This window comes from Leopardus geoffroyi, chromosome B4 (assembly GCF_018350155.1).
Source record: "Leopardus geoffroyi isolate Oge1 chromosome B4, O.geoffroyi_Oge1_pat1.0, whole genome shotgun sequence".
Lineage (NCBI taxonomy): Eukaryota > Metazoa > Chordata > Mammalia > Carnivora > Felidae > Leopardus > Leopardus geoffroyi.
The window spans coordinates 27,321,747-27,342,260 of NC_059341.1; the positions used below are offsets into that span (position 1 = coordinate 27,321,747).

Consider the following 20,514-nt stretch of genomic DNA (forward strand, 5'->3'; position numbering starts at 1 on the left):
GTCGGACACTTAACTGACTGAGCCATCTGGGTGCCCCTAAAATGGAGACATTTTAAAAATATTTATTTATTAATTCATTTGAAAATAAACACAACCTATATTTTCAAAAATAAAGATAATTAGAAGAAGAGTAGCATTGCTTTACATTTTTTCAACCCCCCTTCATGCCTGGCTTATAGAAGACACTGGATATTTGCTAGAATAGCTTGAATAGGGAAGAACATTTTACTAGCCTTTTCAGATAATTATGGATATTCTTATTTGTTACTACATCGAAATTTAACCAGTGGCATTTTCTTAAAGATCGGTTGCAATGTAGAATCCAAAATCATATCCATGATCTATTAATACTCTGTTACTTAAAGTCTGTTGGTCTTTCTTATACTCTGGATAGAACTTTCCTTAGGCTTTTTGTTTGAAACATAATAAAATTAGTAATTTTACTGCTTTATCTAAGGTATTTTCAATTGAGGTTTTTCTTCACCCTCTGAGTTTGTGATGGTGAAGATTTTAATGGCTACTGGTAAAGCTGGTTTGTGCTAAGACATCAACAGTGGTACCCACCATTGCTTCTGTATGAATGTCAAGAGAGTGGAAAAGGTAAATAGTATTTTGGTATCATTCAGAAGGTAGTTTTGACTCCATGCACTCTCTGGAAAGGTCTCAGCGACCCCCAGAGGTTCATGGACCACAGCTTGAGAACCACTATGCTAGGAGACTGAGGTAAGAGCTATACCCTACATTTTTATCTTGCTGGCTCTTTGATCCTTTCATCTTTCAGTGTGATTAATAAAGAAAACCCCAAAATCACATTAAAACTCTTCTAATTTATTCATGACATCTAATTACAAGGCAAAACAAATGACCAAAAAAAAAAAAAAAATTGGAAAGTCTCTGGAATGCAATAAAAATAGTAATTAGTAACCCAATGGGGAGTTACCCTCCTGGCAGTCAGATAATGAAATACAGTATAGTCTAGAATATGTGGGAAAATATAAGCTTGAACTTGCTGTAAACTTATGGGAACTATCATGAGAAACTTAAGAAAAGTGGAATTCAATCATGTCTGCTAGATTTTTGTTCTTTCTGTTTGGTGGAAGTAATGGGTATGACTGGAACCTCTGAAAATCCCATGGTGCAGTGGGGGAGAGGCCAAGCACAGAACTAGGGGTTTGAGGAAGACCTCTAGGGAAGGGGTGGGTAGGAGGAACGCTTAAATGTAAGAAGCCCCGACATTGAGCCTAGGTACCCCTGACCCTGAGCTGTGTGCTCTGTTCCTCCCCAGCCACCTGCTGAACTGGATCTGGCCACTCCAGACTCTGCAGAGATCAAAGAGCAGCAGTCTAGCCTCTGAGTCAATTCCGAGGTAGCAGTCATTTTGCATCCATATCCTACACCATCTTAGATCCTTGCCTTCCCCTGACACAGAGGCTTGGCACTCCTTGTCTTGACTTCTTGTCCTGCAGACCTCTAACTTGCCCTTGATTCTATGGCTTTAGAAAAAGCATTCCCCAGGTTTGACTTGGCTCTTGGGGATTGTGGCTCTTTTCTCACCCGTCTCCCCACATAAGCCTGGTCCCTGGTCTCAGACCTGAATTGAAAGCCTTGGCCTTGACCCCCACCTGACTCTCTGGACTATTGGTATTTTGATACAGATATCCAGTCAACAAATTTTCAGGGCCAATGGGATTCCTCGGGAAGCTCAAGAAACCAAGAGAACAATCTGTGGTGTCGGTATGGCCATGATAGTTAATGAATTGTCTCCTCTTAGAGAGTTTCCTTCAAAAAAAGTCTCCTCTTAGAGAGTGTGTTGGCACTGTCTGTGCTGTTGACATGTAGAACCAAGGAAACTCAGGCCATCCGGTTGCTCACCAGCCCCACCCCAACAAAACAAAAGTAGCCATCAGGATTCTTTCAGAGGATTAAATTCAGAGTTTGACCCTTCACACACAGATTGAAATGATTGGAAATGAATGAGTCACTAGCCAAGGGAAACTTTTATAAGAACCTCAAAACTATTCATGATGGAAGCACAACCCTCCAATGACTTGCAAAGGAACTCCAGAGATCACTGAATGCAGCTCCAAGGTGGCATAAATGTTGTTTGCCCACCACTTCATCTTCAGAGCCCATCCAAATGTTTAGCACATAGTAAAGGCTCACTAAAGATCTAACAAGTAAAGGAATGAATTAATGGAACGTCTGGACAAGAGCAAGGGGACCTTGGACATAAGGAAGAGGGATCTCCTGTCTCCCTAGATCTTCTTCCCATGAGTTTGGATTTCGAGGTTCCTAAGCATGATCAATGATACTTCCAGGCAACGAAGATGGCCTTGGCCCTTTGGAGACCAGTAGGGAGTAAGAAAAAGAAGCAGGCATCCTAGAAAGGAGGAGATGACAGTATTTTGATGACACATGGTCTGATTCTGTTAGTTTCTTTGTTTATTTCTCTTTCGTTATCTACAAACTTTTAATTTATTATTCCAGTGCTGTTGCAAATGCATTGTAGGGAATAGATGCAAGAGTTTCTGTCCACATTTAGGTCAAAGCTTTAATAAGGGCAGACCGTTGGGGCGCCTGGGTGGCTTAGTCGGTTGAGCGTCTGACTTCGGCTCAGGTCATGATGTCGCAGTTTGTGAGTTCGAGCTCCGCATCGGACTCTGTGCTGTCAGCTCGGAGCCTGGAGCCTGCTTCCGATTCTGTGTCTCCCTCTCTCTCTGCCCCTCCCCTGCTCATGCTCATGCTCTCTCTCTCTCTCTCTCTCTCTCTCTCTGTCAAAAATAAATAAACATTAAAAAAATAAAAAAGGGCAGACCCTTGTAGGCAGGCTTATAGTAGCCCTAAAAGGAAGGGTCTCCAGGGAGGCAGGCGTCAGAATTACAAGCGCCCAGCTGATCTTCCTTGGAGGTTCTTACTTCATTGATTCTATTTTTTTTTTCTTTTTTTAAGAAAGTCAAAGTTTTGCCCGCCATATTATCTTTGACCAACCTGGCTCTATTACTCTCCACTGCTTGGCATGAACAGAGGATTTGTGGGAGGCAGCGGCTAGAGCACATGCACATGGCATTAACCTGTGAACTACCTCTAACATCTGACTGTGGATCACAGGGTTGTCCCCACTGGATCACCAGTGTCAGCATGGGGGTGGAGGTGACGGGAGTCCCGTCCCAAGTGACGGGAGCAAATGACTACAACTGCTTCGGAAACATGTCACACGAGTGTGTACTGTTGACATCAGCATTGTTGGGCAACCACGCTGATAACACAGAGTGTCCGTTGAGGGCAAGACAGTCTCATGGGCAGCTTTCTGACACGAGTGCTTTTAAGTTTTAGAGACTTAACCATGTAGCTGGATGCTCCAATGAATAGATATTTTTCAGACAAGTGGCCTTCACAAATAGAAGGTGAGCTCTCCTTTTTTTTTTTTTTTTTTTTTTTTTTAACATTTATTTACTTTGAGAAAGAGAGAGAGTGGGGGAGGGACAGAGAGAGAGAATCCCAAGCAAGCTCTGGGCTGTCCGCGTGGAGCCCGACATGGGGCTCGATCCCACCAACTGTGAGATCATGACCTGAGCCAAAATCAAAAGTTGGATGATTAAACAATTGAGCCACCCAGCACCCTAAAGGTGAGCTGTTTCTAGTTCCTGATTAAAACAGCAGTGAGGAGCTCTAGGGCCAATTCAGTTCTGTAGCTGGGTGTCTACGCTTAGATCTCTACAAAGGCAGCCTGATGTGAAAACCCTCTGAGAAACTGGTGGTTGCGGCTGCCATGTTTCGTTTCGCAACTCAGCCTATGATAATATATTTTTAAAGTTTGTACCAGATTTACTTAGAAACAAATGTGATACTGCATTCATCTGTTTGCCCTCACTCCCTAGAGTCCACTGGTGCATTTTGTCACAGATCTTCTTCTCCAGGGCGGTCAAAATCTCCCAACGCAGCAGAAGTATAGTTCCGAGGTTAAGAACATGGGCTCTGGAGGTGGATAGACACGCCCGAGTCCCGCTTTTACTGTTTGTGCCACCTCCCGGGGGATCCATCTGCACAATAAAGATGGTGGCACCCACTCATCAAGCACCCGGAAGGATTAGTGGTAATCTACGTAATGCACTCATAACAGTAAATGCCTGACCAATAATAATAAAAGCTTTGGGAAAATAAATATTAACATTTATGTCATCAATACACAGTTCCAATCCCCTAGGTTACTTCTACTTTAAAATGTTCTGTTCCCTTATCAGGCCAGGTGAGGGAACATGGGTTCAGGAGACGTGCCCACGGTCACTTCTCGCTACCCTCCTCCCGGACATACCTCATGCCTCCTTCAGGCAGCCGGTCAGCGTGGCCCACGTCCTGGGCTGGAAGAAGCGGGTTTGTAAGAGCGTGTCCCTGGGGCTGACAGGAGACTGGGAACTCTTCCAAATACGTCCTCCTGGAAGAGTCCATGGTGCTGTCCGCTGGGCTGCGCCCTGCAGGGAACAAGCTGGGGGCGGGTGTCTGCTGGCCTTAAGGACCATCCATGTGGAGGACTCTGCTCCTCCAGAGTAGGCTGCATGGGTGCGGTGTGGGATGGGTGTGCATGTCACGGGTGTGGCACGTGTCCGTGGTGTGGCGTGGCGTGCGTGTGATGTGTGTGTGTGTGTGCGCACGTGTGTACGTGTGTGACGTCGTTGGCTTCGTAAAGAAGGGGCATTTCCTGGGGGGGGGGGTCTCAACGCGTGCCCGTGTGGGCCAGTCACCCCACGTCGGCATCCGGCCAGCCTTGCTGAAGTACTTCAGGCCCTGGCACCTGTGCCTTCTGGATCGCTGGCCAGCCTCTTGGAGAGAAGGAAGACTGTGCCCCAAGATGGGGCGATGCCAGCCGCGTTCCTTTGCTTCCAAGCAAACCAGCCTTTCCTGAGCTCCACAATGACAGCCCCGCCTTTTTCCTGGCCCGAGAGTTGGCTCCTTTTCCTCCAGCATCCAGGGACCTCAGCGGAGCTGCCTCGCTCCCACCTCCTTGCAGCTGCCTGGGGCGGGCGGCATGCCCAGCTTTGCTCCCCGCCCCCAGCCGTCCCTGCTCCCGGAGACTGGGTGGGGTCTGCTGTGCGGGCCGAGGTGGGGTCCGCAGGTGAACCCGACCCCAGCTCTTGCCTGCTGCCTCAGAGTCTCCAGATTGAACCTTCCCGGGTCATCCGGGGATCAGTAGAGCCTTCAGGAACGTTGTCTCCACAAGGTGTCGTTTGCCACGTGGGAGGGCCCTACAGACCCACAGCTGGGACGGTTGGAGTCAAATTTTCTCTAGGTGGGGGACCCAGAATAAAAACACCGCGGGGAACCCTCGATGCTAGGCCAGGGGTCTGAGGTTAAACTGGCTGCAGTGAGGTGCTTCTGGTCTTTCCGTGGGGGATTTTGTCCCCACGGTTACTTTCAAGGTAGGAAAATAGCAGATTTAGAATGAATGCTTCAGGACTAAATGCATGTTGGTTGTTTTTTGTTTTTTTAATGTTTATTTATTTGTTTATTTTGAAGGGGGGGGGTAGGGGCAGAGAGATAGAGGGAGAGAATCCCAAGCAGGTGTCCAGGGTCAGTGAGGAGCCCAACGAGGGGCTCGATCTCACAAACCTTGGGCTCATGACTTCAGTTGAAACCAAGAGTCTGACACTTGACCAACTGAGCCACCCAGGCGCCCCCCAAATTAATCTGTCTTACAGTGAGCAAAATCACTCCTCCCTGCTGTCAGCAGGAATGAGACAGGCCGAACCCATTTGATGCCGAAGTCAAGGCTTGAGGAAGACAGATCACTCACAGGGACAGGCAGAAGGCATATGGCTTAGAATGAAGGAAAGAGGAGGGCAATAATCCGTTAAAAACATGCTGAGGCACCTGGGTGGCTCAGTCGGTTAAGTGTCTGATTCTTGGTTTCGGCTCAGGTCATGATCTCAAGGTTTGTGAGTTTGAGCCCCACGTGGGGCCCTGTGCTGACAGCACGGAGCATGCTTGGGATTCTCTCTTTCTCTCCCTGTCTCTCTGACCCTCCCTGGCTTGCTCTCTTTCTCAAAATAAATAAATAAACTTTAAAAAAAGAAAAAGAAAAAGATAGATTAATTTAGTTTCAGCCTGAAACTGTTTTGTAAGTACTTATAGTCTGAGGCTATCACTGCTGAATCTGCATCTAGAAAACCACAGACATAAAATCCTAACTACCTGGAAACTTAGAAAGTGAACATCCCATACCCTCACCACAGAGTGAGAGGGGTGCTTTGCCTTCTTTCCTTCCGTCCCCTCCACTTCCCTGCCTTTCTCTTCCATCCTCCACCCCCACCATCCCACCCCCACCCAGTCTCTTAACACCCTGGTGTCTAATTGTCTTAAAAACAAAGAGAGGATGGCTTGTCCTGATGGATGCCCTCAAGGGAAGACTTAATTACTCAAACAGGAACTTCCTTGGTGCCTGTGGTTTTGGGATAATCCCCATGGAGCCTGGTGGGGTGGGACTGGGGACGTAGTTACCAAAATGCTGGGAAGAATCTCCTTTCACATTTTCCCTTTTCATTTGCCCTCCTGGCAAAATGTGAGGCGGGGCTGCAGTGAGGTTCTCAGGTATTTCTATCCCATCAGCGTGTCCTTTATTGGTTATAGAGCGGAGTTTTGTGTTGCTTATGCTTCTGTGTGATGTCAGATTGCCTTAGGACCCTAGGTTTCCTCACCACCCCCCTCCCCATCCAGGCCTCACCCCAGGGTGCATGCCTGTTCTCTGCCATGGCCATCCCTCACCCAACAATTGTGACAAACGGGAGGCTTGCCCTGATCGTGAGTCTGGTGGCTCCTGTCACCTCTGGGGGCTGCCGGAGACAATGTCTCACTCTCAAGCCCTGACCAATCTCATGGTCAATGTGTGGGTGGTTGGACTTTGACAGGACCGAATTCTAGCTAATATATTCTGAGCACTTGTTCGGCTAAAGCACCTTCTCATTTAACCTTCAAATAATCTCACACTGTAGGCACTGCTATTATCCCCCATTTTTCTGATGAGGGAACTAGGGCTCAGACAGGTTAAATGCCTTGGCTAAAGTCACACAGCTCATTGACGCAAGCCAGGTCTGTCACCAGCACCAGAGTATTCTACTCCTGCTAGGGTTACAAGACGGGACAGTAAGCATTTGAGGAAGGAGGGCTGACAGAGACAACCCCAAACCTCTGCCTGCCTTCCCAGGGACAGTGTATCCGACCCTTGGGGCCGGGAATCTTCACTGGGGCTCTTGTTTATGTCCACAGCTGAGCTTCAGGGAGCCCCTGAAAACCCGCCTGAACCTGTGTGCAAGATGTGGTGGGTAACGTCTGGTATGTTTTTTTTTCCTGAAGAAAGAATGCATAATTTCAGTGACCCTTGAAAGGTGGGTGTCCCCCAAATGTTGAGAACCCCTGACATTGTGACCGGGTCACATCAGTTTACCACACTGTCTGCCCCTCTTTTATGCTTTCTCTTGCCCCACCTCATCATCCCTGCTGATCATGAAGAATCCAATGCAGACCTTATTTGATGGTGATGTGAGGTGAATGGCCACAAAGGCGGTCAAGCCTGACTCTCACCTGCCCAGCTGCCACATTCCTCCTGAAGTCTGCCCAAACTCCATGGATTCTGGACCAACTCTGGGTGGAGACTTTGGACACAGAGCCCAGGGAGGCTCCTGGCCAGCCCACTTGGAGGTGTTACAATAGGGTGTGAGGGTCTGGTTTCACTGGTGTGAGGGGCAGTGGGCCAGCATACCAGCTGAGCCAGGGTCCCTGCCTCTGTGTGCTGGGCCCTCACTGGAAGCTTCACTTGGTATCATAGGTGGCCTCACCCCCACTTCCGGCAGGGTCTTGCACTTGAGGGACCCTCCCATGACGAGACTAGTACTGCTGTGCTGAGCAGAGAGAAGTTATGAGAGTCAGGAGACAGACCCCTGGTACTTTTGACTCATTTTCTTAAAGTAGGAGCTTCAAGATGAATTTCACATGCAGCAAACTTCAGCGGGGCAAAGGGTACAGAAACGAAAGCGTCAAACACCAAACATTCCTAAACAATAAATAGTTTTCTTCTGAATAGAGGTCATGTCAGAAATAAAACCCTGTGAATTATGAACAATCACAAGCATGCTGGACCCTGATAATTGCGGTCCAAGTTAAGAGCAGCCTTGACAACAATCTGGCCTTCACTTCCTACGAACTCTTTTTCTGAAACTTCCCCGAAAACCATGACACCTCCATTTAGTTTTGCCAGTTGTTTTTGGTTGAAGAAAACTGGCCTTAATAATGGGGGAACAAATTTCTTTTCATTCTTCCTTCATTCCCACCCTGTTCTCCAACCTGAAAACAGCCTGCCTTTGATGAATTAAGACGATCTTTCACTCCACAAAAATGACCACGATAAACGTGTTTTGTTCTTGAGGCACCTGGGTGGCTCGGTCAGTTGAGCGTCTGACTCTTGGTCTGACTCTTGATCTCGGCTCAGGTCATGATCTCATGGTTCGTGAGTTCTGAGCCGACAGCACGGAGCCTGCTTGGGATTCTTTCTCTCCCTCTCTCTGCCTCTCCCCTGCTCATTCAGTCTCTCTCTGTGTCTCAAAAATTAAAAACAAACAAACAAAAAAGGGGTATTTTGTTCTTTTCCTTAACTTGTGTGATTGATGTATCCTGAAACTGGATAAGAGCTGAGTTTTCCACCAAATCTGGTTAACAGCAGGTAAATATATCTGAAAGTCCTGTGGGCATTGATTTGCTTGAAACCAACAATTGATTTTAGCCCTGAGCTGCCTTAAATCATTTTGGAAAGAAAGCATGTGCAGATATATTAATAAAGGATTTGGACCCTGATTCATAACCAGGATGTGGGTCCCCAGCTGGACCAGGAAGTGAGCCAAGGGTGCTGGGTCACCCCTTTGTTGCCTGTTTACTGTTTGGATGGAAGAGAAAGGTCCTGGGGAAAGGCCCGATGTTAAAAGAATTTCTTCCCTCAACCACAAGTTTTATAATTTATAGAGAATAGAATACAGTGCAAATAAAGTACTTTTTATTCTGGCCTTTTGGGAGAACGGAGTCAGAGATAGGAATGAGGATTGCTTGTTTGGAGCCACCGGGGAGAGGCAGGTTCCCAGGATGGGTTAGCTCAGGTCATTCAGAAACTGACTGCTGGGCCCCTGTCCCTCCCGAGGTGTGACCTTGAAGAAGCAGCTTAACCTCCTTGCCCACCTATTTCCTTATCTGTAATATGCAGATAGTAACTGGCTTCCTGGGGTTGTCTTGAGGATGAAAGGAGTTAACATATAAACTGGCTCCTGGAAAGCACTAGATAAAAGCTACCTGTGATTTTTGCCCATGTAACAAATAATGTAAAAATCACCTTCATTCTAGAGGATGCCAGAGCCTGACTGGTCGGACTTATAAGGGTCCGACCTCACCACCTCTTCTGTCCCCTGCCGGAATTCTACTGTTCCAGACAAAAATCTGTTTCTCCTCATCTTAAAGGTCTTTTGGAAAGGAGAGTCCACCAATTCCCCAGTTATCTGATCTGTAACAATCCTTCCAGTCAGAAAGTTTTCCTTATAAGTAAATTAACCTCTCTTCTTGAAATTAAAGCCATTTCCTCTCATTTAAACCCCTTTAAGATGGAGAAGTGTTCTCTCCTTAAAATAACTCTCCTATATTTAATTGCTTGATGAAATCCCGTTTCTGGCTTTTCTTCTCCTGAAAAGAATTGGAATCATTTAACTTTTCCCTAGGGTTCATTTCCATTACCTACTTGAATTGTTCTTGTTCTTGCCTTCCTGTTTTCTGTACCTCCCTCTTAAAAACCAAAGCCACGGCTGAAAAGAGTCAATTATGACAATTCTTGCTGATGCCGCGAGGGAGGGAGAGATTACTTCATACGTCTTGTCCATTCTATTCCTTTTGTCTTGGTATCAGACTTGTTTTCATGGCCACGGTTAGACATACTAATGAATGACCCCTACACTTCAACTGAGGGGACCCTCCTTGAACTTCTTCAAGGTCTCACCCCTTTCTTCTTGTCGTTCACTATTTTCAATTCTTTCTGTGCCTGTTAAAGTGCTAGACTCACCTCCAAATGTGGACTTAAATCTATTGAGTGAGAAGGTGATAGAGAACAAACTGAGGGTTGACAGAGGGAAGGTGGGCGGGGAATGGGCTAGATGGGTGATGGGTATTAAGGAGGGCGCTTGTACTGAGCATTGGGTGCTATATGTAAGTGATGAATCACTGAATTCTACTCCTGAAGCCGATATTGCACTGTATGCTAACTAAAATTTAAATTAAAAATGGAAAGAAAAAAAAAGAAATTACTCAAAAAAAAAAATAGGTGAGCTCCTTGAGGTAGAATATTTGATGCTCTATCCCTGTACTCATCATGATTGATGCCTGGCTCACAGTAGATCTTCAGAATACATTGCTAGATGTCTTTTCTAAGCCATGCTAGCTATGTGAGGTCTTGTTAGGACTAAGGCTGGTCCTGAAGACTAATGTGGCATTCCTTGATAGACTTCCTCTCTCCCACATTCCCACATGGACATGGCTGGGAAGTGTATATAGATGTGACTTTCCTCAAGCAGTGTGTACCCATATGGAGATGTGGTGCACAGATTTTTTTTTTTTTTTTTTTTTTAACCCAAGCGCTATTTTATCTCAGAGTTGGATGTTCTCAAGAAGCATTTGCAAAACCTCACAAAGGGAAAACCTGATATACTTAGGGTCTGGATTCCATTCTGATGAGCTCTTTGGAGAGATATGGAGGGAAAAAGCCGGACATTGTGAAATCAAACCAACAATTACAATGTCTTATAACTCCAACTTGGTTGGGAATTATTGGTTAAAGTCACACTTTCCACAGGGTCACTGTCTCAGAATAGTGTTCTTCAAAGAGAACTACATAGCCACTTGTTAAATATACATAAACCAGATTTATTTCCATCTATTCCAATATGTGTCCCCTCCACCCTCGTCAGCTGGCCCTAATCCCTGCTCCTGGCTTAGTCTCTTTCCATGGCTTTGCTAATTCTGTTTTGTTTTTGTTTTTACCAGGGATGCCCTGCCCCTTCTCCAGTCCAGGGACATCTCATGTAGCATTTAAATCGACCCTGAGCCCTCCTTTCTCACCGTCAGTATTCTCTCTTTGTTCATATGTGCAAGTTTTGTCTTCCCAATTACTCATCCCTGAAGATGAACCAGGGGATGCACTTCTTTTCCAATTTTAGCTCCCAGCAGAGTTTAGTACAGAAGACAGAGCACTAGATCAGTAGACTTCAAACCCAGTCAATTTCCAGAGTTACCTGAGAAGTTCTTAAAAATATCTACCGAATCAAAATCTCTGGAGGTGAAGCCCAACAATCAGCTTTTCACTTTTTTTTTTTAATTAAAATTTTTTTTTTAATGTTTCAGACAGTAAGTCTGATGATAGGTCAAGTCTGAGAACTACCATGGTGTGAGAGGAATCTGTGCCAGGTCAACGTTTTTGGTACTTAGGTGATACAGCTGCTGAGACTTTGACGTGGTCCCACAAAACCAAAAAGGCTTTCTTCCTAAGAGGTGCTCTTGAGTAATTACCACTGGAGTCCCTGAGAACATTTGGCTGCTATGACACTGTATACATCGAGATACTGGCTTTTCCTTTCCTACAGATATTTATGTACTTACTCATTTTGCATCGCATCCACCTCCAAACTAAATACCACTGGCCTAACTAGCTAATCGATTTTGCATCAAGATGAACAAGGCTTTGCTGGTCAACTATCATTTTTCATCCCTCCTACCGTGAAAGATGGCTTCTCCTTGGCAGACATACAGGATAAATTCTGTTCAGCTTAGCGCTTATTAGTAATGGTTTTGTTCATGACATGCTTGTTCGTTCTCAGAAGGTACAGTCCCAACCACTGTCATTACCACATTCACCATGCTTTTCTAGACGTGCCTACTTACATGTGGCAGTGGGCCATTCATTTGTTCAAGAATAGTCCAGACTGCAGGCTCTAACCTTTAGACACACGCAGCCAGCTTTGCTCAGATGTTTGACTGTAGCCTTTATAAGCTCTGGCTTGGACTCTCCCATAAGCTTAGGATATGCTTTATTTATTTATTTATTTATTTTGATTTGAGACAGTTTTATTTTTATTTTTTTTTCAATATATGAAATTTATTGTCAAATTGGTTTCCATACAACACCCAGTGCTCATCCCAAAAAAATATGGAACGCTTCACGAATTTGTGTGTCATCCTTGCGCAGGGGCCATGCTAATCTTCTCTGTATCATTCCAATTTTAGTATATGTGCTGCCGAAGCGAGCACAGGATATGCTTTAATATGTTGACATGAAAAACTTTCTGAATCTGGAGGCATCAAATTTCACTTCCCATGTGCTATCCATTTATTTTATCTTAAATTACCATAATATCAGTATTAATAAAACCATTTATTGAGAACCTAATACGTGTAGGACAATGTACTAGGTAGGTGTTGGGACTTCAAAGATTAATAAGATAAGGTCTTTGCTCTTTAGAGGACCATACTCTGATGGGAGATATAGGATACCATTCATAAAAAAAACAATTTAGAAAGCCACACAGAAGATATCAAGTATCAGATGAATGGCTCAGGATTCACTAACCACCCTTAGGTTTTGAAGGAAGGCTTGACCATCGAGTACTTGAAAGTTTCGTGGGGAACTTACTACCACATGGAGACTGGCGTATACCAAGCACTCAGTAATCCCTGCCAAATGAATGAATGAATGAATGAGTGGATGGCGCTAAGATAGGAGCTGTGCCTTGGAATATAGGTAGGGAATGTTCAAGAGAAGAAGAAGCACGCACAAACACACACACACACACACACACACACACACACAGCTTCTTTATCAATGGAGCATGAACTTATTTTCAGGGAGTAACAGGAGTGAGAAATTTAGGAAAATACAGCTCTTGTTAAGGTTCACCTTTTTTTATTGGTGGTAAGCACCTACTGAGCGGTAACTACATTAATAGCACTTACTAAATATTGTTCATTTAGTAAGTAAATTATCGGTAAGCAAATTCTTAGTGCTTGAAGAAGTAAATTATCTTCAGTATATAAACACTCACTGTGCAAATTCTTTGATTCACCATAGAACAGGGAGACAAAGAGATACCTATTCAATCAGCTGAGCAATGTATAGTCACTACCTGGTTTATTTTATAATCAATTAATTTCTATTCTACCTCTTTCCAAAACACATTTAATATCGAACAATGTATAAAACCTAAGATAGGAGTCTTCTTGCAGTTTGGGCTAAAAGGAAAGCACATGAGTGACTTAGAACGAGAATCAAATAAGTTTCTGGGAGAAGAAAGAAAAAAAAAAAAAAACCTTTCTCCTTGCTCCTAATTTCTGAAGAAAACTTTTTCATAGGGCTATTTTTATTCCTAATCCCTGGTTAATTGCTGCTATTCCCATTTTTACTAGTAGTGGCTCTCTTCCTACCAGCTAGTTAGCCAACTTTTTATGTGCCTGGCACTATTCTAAACACAATAAAAAAAGGTCTTCCTACAATCGCCCTGTGAGTAGGTCCTCACCTCTTGCCAGCAACTCTTTTTATGTGCAGTCCTTCCTAAAAGCAGCCGGATACTCTCTGTGAGTAGGTCTTCTCGAGCCTGGGAATCCACAGAGGGTGAGCAGACTACGGCCGGCAGGAAACCTGCCCAATGGGAGATAAGAAGATCCCACTGTGGAGACAACTTTGATCTCCAGTGAGGAATAGGCACACAACTATGTCTCATCTGAGCAGCTCAGGGAGATTCAGGAGGAGGTCTCGAGGCTCAACAAGAGAAGAAGCACCTCTGGTTGTCAGGGACACTGGATTGCTCAACCTCCGTCTTAGTTGTTTGGAAGAAACCATGTGTGGAGGCCGATGCCCTGAAGTTGGAGTCGAAGAAGACGTTTCCAGCTGTGCTCATCAGAGCAGGCCACTCCACATCTCTTAGCTCCAGTTTCTCCTGTTAACTGAGGCAGGGGAGGAGGTCTGCCCTCTCTTCCGGGGAAACAGATGAGGAAGTGTGTGTAAAGCATTGAATATGAAAGCTACAACATATGATCCAGCCCCAATCTAAAAATTGATGCGTTCTTGTTTCTACATAAGACCTAAGAGTCACTAAAAGTCCTTATTATCTTCTTTTATTCTCTTTCTTACCTTTGTGTCCCCTTCAATATGCCCCAAGTCCTGGTAGCTGGCTGCCTTTCTGCCCTGCCTGTCCTCTTCCGATCCTCACTTAGGGTGACATGACCCACCGTAGATAGGAAAGGAACAAAAAAGAGAGGAAAAGGAAGAATATTTATTGTTGTACGAACATCCTTATTTAAAAAAACAAAAAGGCAATTGTGGAACAAATAATCCACCCATCAGGTGTCACCCTAACCTGGCAACTCAGTCTTCCCCACACCGATTCTAATTTATTTATATGCATTAATGATTTTCAGATGTCTGTGATCACAGAGAGGGTACATTTTGTGACTCTGTAAGTTCTACTTACTGCACACTGCTATTGACAGTTCCCAAGTTGCTACATCACTTTCATAATTATTTTTGCTACTGGTTGTAAACTATCTCATGGGGCAAAGCATCTCATGATGAAAATCCCAATTTTATTACGGTTGGACATTTAGGTTTGTTTTAATAAATAATGCCATAATGAATACATTGTGTATGTAGCCTTTTTTTTTCTCCTAATGAATTAGAGGAAAAAGTGTTTATAATCTATTTTTTCTAAAAGCCAGGCAGAGTTTTCTAAATTCTCCACACACGTATTTATCAGCCTTCGCTGACCTATTCTGCTTTATCTTGCTTAATCCTCATGGGATCTTCTGGTCAGGGAGGCAAGGAATTAGCTGCTGTTTCTAATCATGATTTTGTTTCTATCAACAAGCCTCTTAGAATGCTGTTTCTTGTTCTCTGAAAAGGACAGAAGAGTTATGTAGATAGCCTGATAGCACTTGCTTCATGGTCACCAACTTTGGAGACATGACCCTATCCAAAGAATAAAAAGGAAGTCTACCCAACAGCATGAACGTGCTGTGCAGAGTCCCACTCAGGCTCCTGGCAGGTGCTGGTTCTTTGACCTAAAGCAGAAATGGCATGGATAGCTGTATCACTAAGGGTCTGACCAGGAAAATGAGAGCAATTATAAGCATTTACAGCAGGGTAGTGACCACAGATAATGGAAAAGCCAAGAAGCCAAATGGGGGTGGGGAGGCAATTGAAAGATCAGCCAAGGTGGAAGCCATACTACCCCCGGGCTGAAGGACAGAGACAGAATGATCTGGTAGAAGTTGGGCCCAGGGACCCTGGCCCCACAGAGCCAAAGTCATGGGGGCAGAGATGTGGCCCTGCTGGCAAAATGATCAGAGGCAGACAGAGAGAGAAGGAGAAATACCCTGGCTTTTCCTCCCTCCAGCTTTCCAACCAATGCCTGTCCTTGGTTGAACCCAGCTGGAAACCAGGTGTCTTGAGAGTCTGTGACATACAACTTGCAGGGGTGAGCATCCCTGCCTCCCCCTTGATACCGAGTGAAGTAGGGAAAGGATGAGGAATGAGCCCACGGGCAAACAAGCTAAGAACAAGCACAGAATCACATTGGCAAATACTCATTCAAAATGGCGCTGAGGCGAGAAAGGAAGATCCTCTGCAAGTGCTGGGCAAGAAAGCAAAAGGTACTAATGGTTTGGTTTTAAGTCACCGTGTCAGCCACACACAAGAGCATTGTTAGTTATAAATGGTACCTCTAGCTACTGGGAGCCAAAAAATTATTTATTGAAGACCATCAGTAGGTCACAGAACCTCCAGGAGACCCAGGTCAGGCAGAGAAGCTGCACGACCAGGAGGGAGCACAATACAAGTTTTGTTAGGGGGCTGTGGGCTTTTGCTACAGAGGCAGGGCCAGGCCCCTGAGCTCACCCAACAGACACCCAATAGACACGATGACTGGCCTTCCTTGGGGCTGCCTCCGAGAGCTGATGACTCCCTGCCAAATGGCACTGACCTCCTGTAGAATGGATTCAACCCTTTCCTGCCTCTTCCTGGTCTTTACGAAGTTGAAGGCAGCTGAACACCCAGCCTGTGACATACACCTGCGCCCCAGCTGCAAAGGAGTCTGGAAGAGAAAGCCTGGTTTCTGCTCTGAGAAAGGGTGACAACCATGGAGTGAGTTGTGTTCACCTCACCCTACAAAAAATTCATATGTTGAAGGCCTAACCCCCAGTATGACTGTTTTTGAAAGCAGGGCTTTTAGGAGATAAGTAAGGTAAAATGAGGTTATAAGAGTAGGTCCTAATCTGATAGGATTTGTGGCCTTATAAGAAGAAGAAAAGAGAGAGAAAGAGAGAGATGTTCCCATACGTGCAAAGGCCTTTGGAGAAGGTGGATGACAGTTTGCAAGCCGGGCACTGAGTTCTCATTGAACCTGAGGCTGCTGGCACTCTGATCTCAGAATTTTAGCTTCCAGAACCATGAGAAAATACATGTCTGTTGTTTCAGCTACCCAGGCCATGTTATTTTGTTATGGAAGCCTGAGCAGACTTAGACAAGGACTCAATGTGAGAAGTCCACGTTCACCAAAGGAAGACTGTTCACAAGCCGTGGAGTGGCCACGCATATGCTAAATGTCCAGCACATCCACATAACCCTCTTTTGTTTACTGCAGAATATCATCAAGGTCTTGCCACCTTTGTGACCATTAGAAAGGATGCAAATAAGAGGAGGCGTAGCGGCACATCTACTGAGAAGGTGCAGCGCTACTGACCCCACAATGCAAGAAATCTGGCTCCTTTTGTGCCCCAGACCCACAGAGGGGACATCTGCATCCTTTGGCCATGCGATAGCTCTGTTCTGATGGGCTCACACCAGGGAAACTAGTCTTTACCAGAACTTAGCATGAGAAGTGAGCTTAGAGAATACACAGATTCTTTTCCACCTGGTGCCAGATCTTTCCAGGTCTTCTGACTGCTCTAGTTGTTACAAAGATTGTCTTTTTCTAACTGCTGTTGATCTTTCTGCAAGGAGACTCTTCCTCCACAAATTCCAAATTAAAGGACCAGCTAACGGGGCGCCTGGGTGGCTCAGTCAGTTAAGCATCTGACTCTTGATGTCGGCTCAGGTCATGATCTTATGGTTTGTGAGCTCGAGCCCTGCATCAGGCTCTCTGCTGACAGCGTGGAGCCTGCCTGAGATTCTCTCTTTCCCTCTCTCTCTGCCCCTCCCCTGCTCTCTCTCTCTCTCTCTCTCTCTCAAAATAAATAAACTTAAAACATTTTTAAAAAAGGACCAGCTAACAAAGGATGTGTAAAAGTCAGCCCAACTCAGGGGCAGTGTTAGAAGGACAGACCCAGCGTCATCCCCAGGAAGGCTATTTCAAGAACACCTCATGTTAAGGGAGTGTCAGACAATCCTTTTGTTCATTTCCTTTAAGACTGTGCTCCTGTGGAGTAAGACTGACTGAGTTATGTTTGTAGAAAACCCCTAACAGAGTGTCCACTTTACATGTCTTTTACAGTATTAGGTTCTGGGGATAAAAAGTTGAATAAGAGGTCATGATCTCGCAGTTCATGAGTTCAAGCCCCGCGTTGGGCTCTGTGCTGACAGCTCAGAGCCTGGAGCCTGCTTCAGATTCTGTGTCTCCTTCTCTCTCTGCCCCTCCCCCACTCAGGTGCGCACGCTCTCTCTCTCTCTCTCTTTTTATCTATTTATCTCTCTCTCCCCCATCCCCCCAAAATAAATAAAACATTAAAAAAATTTTTTTAGAAGTTGAATAAGATATCATTCTTACTCTCAGAAAATGCATAGTGTGCTAAGGAAGGCAAACAGAGAGATAATTGGGGTAGAGCTACAAGAAATGCAAGAGAAAAATAAACAAAACATGATGAAATCCTGCAGGAGGGAGCAGCTAACTCTTTTGGAGAGACCCAGAGAGGGTTTCAAAGACAAGGTGCACTTGGGGATGATATGGAGAGGGCCTGAGGGTGCTTCCAAGGCTGCTGTTTGAGAGAACAGTTGGATGCAGCCACTGTAGTTTCTTGGGGATGAAACTAGGTAAGCTGAGGCAGTGTGCTAGGTAATGCCTGAGCGAGAGTTTCTCTGATGAAAGAATAATTGAAATGGAGACTCAGGGCCTGAATACGGGTTTGGTGGTATGAGTAGGTGCGTCTTCCATATTGAAAGAGACTCCTTGTTCGTTTTTTCTACCTCTAAGACAAGACACCCTAACTCCAATCTCTGCCGCATCCACTCCACCCCGCTGTGGTAGTACCAAAGCAGCCATAGACAGTCCATAGATGAGTGAGTGTGGCTGTATATCAATAAAACTTTATTTACAAAGCGTCTGGATTTGGCCCAAGGGTCATGCTTTGCCAAGCCCACTTCTATAAGATGAGATCTGAAAATGAAGTCATCACTGACTCCTGGTTTGTGATTTTTTAACGTTTATTTTTGAGAGAGAGAGAGAGAGAGAGAGAGCGAGCCTGAGTGGGGAAGGGGCAGAGAGAGAGAGGGAGACACAGAATCCGAAGCAGGCTTCAGGCTCTGAGCTGTCAGCACAGAGCCCGATGCGGGGCTCGAACTCTTGAGCTGTGAGATCAAGACCTGGGCCGAAGTTGGAAACTTAACTGATTGAGCCATCCAGGGGCCACCCTGGTTGGTGATGTTGAGGTCCGTTTTGAGGTTGTATATGCAGGTACTGGGGAAGGGCGCTGGGGGACTCGGGAAGGAAAGCCACGTGCAGATCAGAGAGGTCCTGGCCCCAGGGAGGAAAGGGCCACGTCAGGAGCACGGGTCCCGCACATTCTTCCTCGCCGAGCACCTCTTGGCCTTCTATCTCACTGCCGCTCCAAACTGACTGCCTACGTCCGGGCCAGCTGCTGCTAGGCAGGAGCTGTGGTTCGTCCCCGAGGTGACTGTGCACAGGATAATTTATATTTTGGTGTAAACCCACCTCGAGCTCCTTTGAGATGAAAGAGTCTATATAAAACTGAATTATGACCCTGCTTAATGGGAGCACTGCTGAGTTTTTCCAAAAGTGGAGTTAAACCCCTCTGGCATCTGGGAAGGGCTGGCTGTAAAGGACTGTTGGCCATTTCAGCGGCTCTAGTTTCTGCTGTTGATCTGCGAACGATAAATCATTCTCCTCCTCCGAGTCCAAAGTGGCATTTCTATTTGCCAAGATACTGAGGAGGAAGATCTCCAACTGGTCTCAGCCGAGGCTGGATCTTTGCTTTTTCAGTTGTTTGGGAAGTGAGAACACACACGCACACACGCACACACACACACACACACACACTCACACATGTTAATCTTCCAGAATAACCTATTCCAGAATAGCTATTCCCTTACCCCATAACTTCATATGGCTTGTTCGTGATACCGGTTTTGTTTTTACACAAAAGGTGTGATTTGGTCCTCCTCCTGTGTCATTCCGTACTTTTAACCCCCAGAAGACTCCTTTATTCGTGTGGAGCAAAGCTGTCTCCAGGTGTCACGGTCTCCTATCGGTGGCCCAGGGCTCCTGAGGCCAGCTCCATGCTGGACTTCCCTTCAGACAGTATCAGACAGGGCATACCAACGTGTCTTTTTTTAGAAAAGACCATAAGTGTCTTATCTTACTCCTTTGGAATTTTCCGCAGCTATTTAACCTCTAGTTTAGGAAAAGTTGGTTTGAGGGTTCTTCAAATGTCCCTGAGCTCTTACATCAGATCGGCGAGCTCATTTCACTCGAGGTGGATGGTGCTTCTGCTTGCCAACGTACCTCATTTCCATCTCTCCTCCCTTCTGACTAGAAACCTTGTGGTTAAAATAACACACAGCCTCTATTCACGGCTCAAACTCAGAGCTGCCATCGGAGGCAGATTGGGGATTTCAGGAAGTCTCAGAAGACGATTCTGAGTGGCTTTCTCCATATTCAGTTGTAGACCCTCATGAAGACTTCAGGGATCTGGTCAGGTAAACGGTTTCTTTTCTTTTTCACTGTTTTATTGAAAGGGAAATATGATTAAGAAAATTGTGTCAGTAAGCGTTGGAAGAAGCCAGCTGATTTCTAGCTTTTGACTCTTGAACGGGGCTTGTGTCTGTTTCTCTGAAAGGGGAATCGAGTAAGAATCTCCTGGAGAGGAAAGTGCAGGGGCGATTCTTTTCCCGGAGAGAGGGCTGGGGGTTTGAGGGAGAGATGTGCCTCGGTGGGTCAACAAACCGCATTTGGGTGTGTGCAGGTCGTGAAAATAGGAAACAATAGTTGGGTTGGTCTTACTGTGTGCAGCTTTTGGAGATTGGTCACGTGACCAGGGCACAGGGGAGTGAGTCCCAGCCCTATCTTGTGATCACATCTTTTTATGGAATAAAACTAAACAGATTCTCCTTCCCTTGCTGATTTCTCCTCCACTAGTTGGGTGCCACCATAATCTATCTATCTGTCTGTCTATCTGTTTGTCTATCTATCTATCTATCTATCTATCATCTCCCACTTCTAGAAA

At 45.4% G+C, this 20,514-nt stretch overlaps 1 protein-coding gene and 1 non-coding gene across 2 annotated transcripts in view; one reads left to right on the plus strand and one right to left on the minus strand.

Moving 5' to 3' along the window:
- Positions 1-12,211: 12,211 nt before the first annotated feature.
- LOC123592251 lies at positions 12,212-12,318 on the minus strand. The gene has a single exon (XR_006709651.1). It is a non-coding gene; the product is annotated as a U6 spliceosomal RNA (small nuclear RNA).
- Positions 12,319-19,865: 7,547 nt separating this feature from the next.
- JCAD (junctional cadherin 5 associated) overlaps positions 19,866-20,514 on the plus strand; it is an 83,444-nt gene continuing 82,795 nt past the window's right edge. The window contains exon 1 of the mRNA XM_045466523.1: positions 19,866-19,987. The gene's annotated coding sequence lies outside the window, so the exon portion shown is untranslated. The remainder of the gene's footprint in view (positions 19,988-20,514) is intronic.